Source organism: Notothenia coriiceps, unplaced genomic scaffold (genome assembly GCF_000735185.1).
Source record: "Notothenia coriiceps isolate Sejong01 unplaced genomic scaffold, NC01 NC01_scaffold00018253, whole genome shotgun sequence".
In the NCBI taxonomy this organism is placed as follows: domain Eukaryota; kingdom Metazoa; phylum Chordata; class Actinopteri; order Perciformes; family Nototheniidae; genus Notothenia; species Notothenia coriiceps.
The window spans coordinates 245430-252767 of record NW_011350954.1 but is presented as its reverse complement, the minus strand read 5'-3'; the positions used below and the strand labels follow the sequence as shown (position 1 = coordinate 252767).

General features: G+C 38.1%; 1 long non-coding RNA gene across 1 annotated transcript in view; it reads left to right on the top strand.

Moving 5' to 3' along the window:
* Positions 1-6324: 6324 nt before the first annotated feature.
* Positions 6325-7338, top strand: part of LOC104950976 (uncharacterized) — a 15572-nt gene continuing 14558 nt past the window's right edge. The window contains exons 1-2 of the long non-coding RNA XR_798978.1: positions 6325-6483; positions 7190-7196. This is a non-coding gene — a long non-coding RNA (uncharacterized lncRNA). The remainder of the gene's footprint in view (positions 6484-7189; positions 7197-7338) is intronic.

The following is a 7338-nucleotide window of genomic DNA, read 5'->3' as shown; positions in this document are numbered from 1 at the left end:
GGTTCTCCTCTCTCCTGCAGTCAGCTTTGATTTCAGGTTTTCATGCTGCCACCCACCTCCTCCCCATCCTCCTCCTTTCATCATATCCAGCAAGTGAGGATTTTAAAGAGCAACTTGCAGGTTTTTTTTTTTACTACATTTATGCTTAAACTTGCCTGAAAATTACAATAAAAAAAGTGAATGTAGGATTTGATATGTTTTACGAGAAATAAGGGCAGGAATTCAGAGGGAAAGGAGCAATTTTGAGCTCTGCTCTTAAAAACGGCTTTTTTTTAAGGTCAAACGCGTCATATTACATCACAAAGGGTAAACATCTCCGCTCTCTGACAGCAGGTATAGTTAGTAGTTGCGTTGAGTTGAGCGGTTGTGTTTTAGTGAGCTGGTATTTTTCGGTAGTTTTACATTGTATTTCACCATTTGTAATCATGGTGCAGTATTGTGTTTGCAGGTTGCACAAATACCAGCCTGTCAGGACATAGAGTCCACAGTTTCCCTCACGGGAAAAGGACCGGAGCTAGCGTTCTTTCCTGGGTGCGTTGTGCATCCACCTCCCTGCAGCACATACTCTCCACAGCTTTATCAGGAAACCGTATTACTTCTCTCTCCCCCAACTCTCATAGGAATGAACGAGGCCCCGCCTCCCACTCTGTATCCAGTTCTTATTATACATCACCATATCTGAGTAGGGCGACAGGACGGTCATCGACGGCCAGACACCTATCGACATCTATCGACGGCCGAAATCGGCTTGGTTATATGATAACATAATTATGTGTTTTAATATCACACATTTATGGAGATGCTGGTGTAGTCAAAATTGTCTCAGGACAGAATCTGATTGTTTTGGGTGGAATTTATTTTTTGAAAATTATGGATTTTCATTTTTTCTGCATTGCTTTATTTGCAGCTATTGAGTAGGTCATTTCTCGTCAATCAACATGTTGAATGTTGTATGGGTATTCAATTCACAGATTAGAGAGCAGAGTTTGCGTGTGTCTCTGTAAAAGCTGAACTGCAGATAAATGGTTTAGCTACACTATCCAGCTTTGTTACTGAGCCATTTAAAATTGCTCCAACTCTCTTCTTTGTCAGAATAAGCTTTTAAGTACCCCATGTGTATCATTTTAGCCGGGCCTTTTATACAACTACTGCAGTTCAAATGGTCAATTTTCTTAAGGGAACAGATATTCTTTTTTCACAATTCAGTTTTATCTTTGCCGTTGTTCTTTTCTGTACTTCATGAGTATTTCTTCTCCTAAATGGTCTGATAGCATGCTTATATGTGATCGTTTAACTACATTTGATCATTTAATAGTATTGAGAAATATATAATTTTGTAAGATATTAAGAAATATGTGTGTGTTTGAGGGAGTTGAGTGCAAGATATCATAACTGAAAGTATATGATAGGGCTGGATAGGAATTCACTGGGATTTATTATGCACCTATCCCATAGTACATGGGTTTTTACGAGGCATTATGTTACAGGAGAGCTGAAGCCCACTGAAATAGATACTATTTTTATTTTATGATGCAACTTTTCTGGGACTGTTTTCCTGACAGCCATATATACCATAATTCATAAAATACTTTAAAAGCAAAAAATATTTAATATAAAAATAAAACACTTGTTTCTCGGGTGTATGTACAATTTAAGTATATTTTCTTGACAGTAAGCCTACAAGCATACACTTGAGGTAATGTTTAACAAAAAGGCATTAAATAAATATATTTATACACATTTTTCAACCAAGGTGAAGTGCAGGGGTTAGAGATTCTCCCTTCAGTTTCGTCTAGCAGCTGGTGAGCAAGACACAGAGTCTTCCTAGGTGTTTTGGTGCTGCATTGTTTATTCATGGACAAACGTCCAGTGTATATTTACTGCCACCAGACAACTTCAATGCTGACCTTAGCCTCTGCTCCAATCAGGTGAGACCCCTTTTGCAGCTTCTGTCTCTCCCTCACTCAACCAAGAACTGCTACACACAAACGCTAAACACTGCTCCATTGAGCTACAATGAAACATTTCAGCATTGATTGAGTGTTACGACTGAAGGCTTGCTAATCTGGACAGGAACAATTTGTTATCTGTAACTTTTAACAGAAACGACTTTCCCAATTGAAGCTGATGTTTAGTTCCTTGAGCAGTCATAAACTGGCACAGAAATATCATGCTGATGGGTCTAGTCGTATGCCTCAAACCCTCAGAAATGTTTTAATGTGCTCAAACCTAACTTAAGAACATATCAGAATCAGGAATTTGGTTTTCGTGACAGTTGCATCATTTAAGAATAAAATATATACAAACGTTTTTAAGGGGTTCAAGTAAAAAAGTGCAATGAAAGTCAGTGTAGCCACTGGGACATGGCGTCTTAGGCACAGGTTTGTCCTCCACAGCCTAGGGACCCTCTAAAGACCGGAAGCCGTCGATTGAAAGGTTGTCGTCATTGACCTACACTCCAGATATTTGGTTTCACTCCTAGCTTACACCATTAGCTCATCCATTGATCTTACGCTGGCCAAGATGAGAGGGGGAGACATGGCTTACATGACGGCGGGAATGTTGTTCCTGCCGTCATGTCAGCCGGTCCCATGGTGTAAACAAGGCAGCCAAGTGGTTGTATGCAACAGTGGCGAGTGGGACACAAGAAACAAAAACTCCACCTCCACGCAGGTTAGGAGAGGGTGTAGGAAGTTTCAAGTAGAACAATTAAAAGTACTATAAACTAAGAAACCTAAAAGTGGAAAAAGAGTAACAACCTAGCAGAAGCAACTGTAACCGGCTGCATGAATGGTTGACACATGCACACTACATTGACTGACATTAATAAATCTAAGAATTGACAACGGAAATTGCAACATGATTGTGCAACAACCGATTTTTCTAGTTTTAAAAATGTCAGTTAGACCATAACAGACAGGAAGGCAGAAAGGTTTGTGTTAACATTTCCTTGAAGGAGACATCAATCATCTTTTGCCTACTTATTGACATCTCTTTGAAGCTCATTCACCCATGGCTATTCTATAATAAGCTGAAGCTCTTTCACTCGATCCACATTTGCTGATACTTTTCAGCACTTTTCTGACAGTGTTTCAGGGCAAGAGAAGATTGTACAGTATCATGCCTGCTAATGGCGCATCAGCTTAACAGATATTACACAAAGATCATTATGAAAATGTGGGTTTAATTAAAATGCATAAGGCTAAAACAAGTTAAATACTCACATGCAGATTGTTGTTGTGCCTGTTGGTCTATGTGGTGATATTGCCAGTAATGTAGTTATCAAAGTGAAGCGATGTTACTCTGGCGCTCTACACTCAACCACCAGCAGTGTGCGTAGATGAAACAGATTGTTGGTGAATTGCAGTGCGATGGCAGTGAGTTCACAATCTGTGTGGAATGTTTGCAATCAGCCCCACTCCAGAAACAGATGGGCTGCTCACTGGGCACACAGGAGGCCGGGACACCCAGGATCCATGAAACAAATAGGGAGGCACCAGTACAGCACGATTTGAAAAACTGCGATGCAACTCTTTCACCAGACTTTGGATGTGCTTGCGTGTGTGTGTGTTTCTTTACTTCTTTCCACCTGGCTCAAGTCAAGGTATTACGTTTGCATTTTTATTTTACAATAAAAGAAGAAAAATGTTTGCATTCATGTTTCTTAGACCCTTAAAAATGGGCCGTGTCTGTCTTTAAATCCAATTTTAAATGTAATCAATGAGTTGGGGAAACTTATTTGAATAGCATTTTGCATCATAATATATAAAGATATGTCGGAAGCTTTAACCTTTAATCCAATGCAGACAGTTTCCTTTGCTTGTATTGTCTCTCTCTACTACATAACTGAATGCAGATCCTTCATGTGGTGCGGCGCTCTCATCAAATGCATAATTTGGTTAGTGTTGACATTTACATCAAGAGTCGTTGACAGCATTGACTCTCTAAACATGTTTTAAAAAACAATGTACTGCAGCAACACTATAATGTTAATGACTGCGGAATATTGATAGCTGTTAAAAACAAAACCCCATTGCTCTGTTATATAACTCTATTCAATGATGTGAAGCAGACAATCAATCATGAGAACGCTTTTTCAGCATTTGGACAGCTTGACAGTTTGCGTCTGTTTCTTCCCCGGATATTAAAAATGACTGTTTCGAGAGCATCACATGCCTTTGAGCTGCGATGTTACCTTCCTGCTCACGCTCAATCTATTATTACTCATCAAACATAATGAACAGAACTAATTATTTGAAGCCTAAAGTGGAATGTTTTGAGAGGTTAGCTCTAATAGTCATAATGGAGATGTTAACCGAGATAGCTTGAAATGAAAAGATAATCCTCCCCCTAAGACAAAAGATGTAGTGCTGGAGTCATGAGGTGTATATTACATTTTAAAGGAAATGTTCTAATATTAATTGATTGTTGGTTGTTGAAATGGCACCAAGTGGTCCATCAGAACAAGCCTTAGAATATTTCATGACATCCTGAAGACATCTTAAGTTTCATGAGTTGTAAGGCTGGGAACAGAAATAACAGGTTTTTAGGGAATTGCCATAAGCATTGTAGGAAAACTATGCAATTGCTGAGTGATATAAACATCACCAATGGGATTTTAGGCCACATGTGACCCAAGGGGTAGCCTATAAAATATATTAAGCACAATGTAACTGGTTCTCCAAAAGTCTAACAAAACTCATATAAAAACATTTTCTTTTTAGATTTAAAATCAATTTTGTTCCGTTAATCATTAATAATAAACAGCAACCACTCTGTGCTGGTGAGAAGCCATGGATGAAAAATATAGAGATGTGCATTAGGAGGAAAAAAGGCAAGAGCTTTTCAAATAGAAATAAATTGTCTTTCTGTGTTTTCTCTCAACTGAAGTACTTTTTAGTCTTTCAGGTCTTTATAGTCGCACACTATGTCCTTACTGTAAGTGTGATGCCTAGATATGCTACATTTGCATACAAATGACATAATAAAGGTTAGCAAGTGTGTTCAAGTTGAACGATAATGTTGTTTGTATTTGCATTCTACTTACTGTGAATGTGCTGTTTCGACATGGCGAGAAAAACAATTACTCTGGTCTAACATCCAGAGAGTTTAGATGAAGTGGCGTTTAACAGACATTAAGTGCGAAACATTCCCTGGCTTCGCGAAACAAAAAATAAAGTTGATTATGCTTTCAAATACCACTAATCATTCCCTGAGGTCAAATAAGTGCTTCTGAATATGCATTACAGGGGCTTCCTGCCACCGGGCGTCCAGCTTGTTTGACTGATTGGCATTTGTTATGATTAAAGTTAAACTCCAAGGAAGAGTACATTAATCCAATCGTCAAAAACTCGAAACCATTTTTGTTTTGTAATCAGAAACATAGAAAGAGCTTTTAATTAACTCCTGCGATGGAACCAGATGGAAAACAGTGGTGAACACATTTATATTCAACTGCCTGAAATAAAAAGGTAACATTCCCATTGATGATGTAATGGATTTTTCTTAGATTAAATGTAGTGATTTAAATGCATCACCACAAAGTATGGGATTTAAGATTGGGATAAAACCGCACGTCGCTAGTGTTTGTAACGTACTTTCTGAAATGTAAATCAATTCAAAGTCTATGACATTTTGATAGTGTTTCCACTGCCAAGTGTTGTGCAAAATTGAATCCAAATAGTTTTCTTCACATGATCTACATGTATGTTTACATTTATAGTTGTATTGTACTGCTTTTTATTCATATCTATATTGCCATTTGTGCTTCAGTCAGTGTTAAAAACAATGATGTAAACAATCAAGTGAATGTTTCTCCATTCAATGAGTGAGTGTTGCTGTGTTACTTTGTAGTGTTACATTTGCTTTTTGAAATATTAAAGGGGACCTATGCAAAATGCACTTTTGTACGTCTTTTATACATGAATATGTGTCCCCGGTGTGTCAGGGAACTCACCAAGTGTCAGAGAACACANGTACATTTACTTAAAGAGCATCTTGCAGGTTTTTTTTTTCTACATTTATGCTTAAACTTGCCTGAAAATTACAATAAAAAAAGTGAATGTAGGATTTGAATCAAATCCTACATTCACTTTTTTTATTGTAATTTTCAGGCAAGTTTAAGCATAAATGTAGAAAAAAAAAACCTGCAAGATGCTCTTTAAGTAAATGTACTTTGTTACTGTCCACAATCTGCCTATAAGTAATTCAATGGTTTAGCTGTTCAAGATGGTCATTTTAAAATGTTTTTAAAATATACTGTTCGTAGGCTAGTTAAATCAATAATAATTATACGGCTACAACTGACAGTTATGAAGGCAAATTTGTATTTGTTCTTAACGCTGTGTGATTAAAAGAATAAACACAAATACCAGGATAGGCACACATATTTGCTACATCTTGCCCCACTGAAAAGGTATTGCACTGCCACTGATACTGTTAAAATATTGGCATAGTTCATCCCTGTGCTGCTTGGCTCGAGCTGTAGCATGTAGCTATTTGTTGTTCGCAGCCTGTCTTCTGGTTGCCTCATTTGAATGACGAATACACACTACCGCCGCCTGCTGGTAAAGAGAGTTATTGTGAATAAAGCATGTGCAGTGCATACGTGCTTCTTGGCCGTCTGCTAAAGTCTTTGCTGTGTGTTCCAGTGTGACTGTTTGGCCAAGTTCTGTCGGGACGTGTTCTTTGGTGTTTGTTTGGTGTGTAGGGGCCTTTAAACGTTAAAGTCTTCAGAGCTCTTAAAAAGGAGTTCCAACCGTGTTAAATGAAAATTAGATCTTCATTTTGTGTTTTGCTGATATTGAGACCTTCAATCTTTTCTACCATGGTAACCATTTAGTCTATTCGTTACAAGTACAGTATGAGTAACATACAAAAATTATGTATGAGGGATCACGCTAATCTAAAAAGGCTGTGATTGCCACTGTGACTAAGAAGCCGTCACATCCAACATTAGATCTAGGCCCCGTTTACACAGAGTTATCGGGTGTTATCCACTGGAGTTCTCTATATCGTATGGCAACCCAGTCTCACGGCGTTTCGTGTTCACCAACACGATTTTTAATCTATTGATTCGTGTTCACCAACACGATTTTCCCCTTTTTTTCGTGATGCACAGCACGATTTTAAAAGCAATGTATTTCTATTGGTAGTCTCACCGCATTACGTGTTAAAGGAAGACCGGAAGCTGTGTGGTTCATAAAAACATGTTCTTACTCAATAGCAAGCCACAATTATTGCTTCTATTTTAAATCGTATAATTCCGGCATTTTGCTGCCGTCTGTGAGGAAAATAAATGGGGCTCAGAGCCTCAGAATACTGAAATCTGTATTTTTT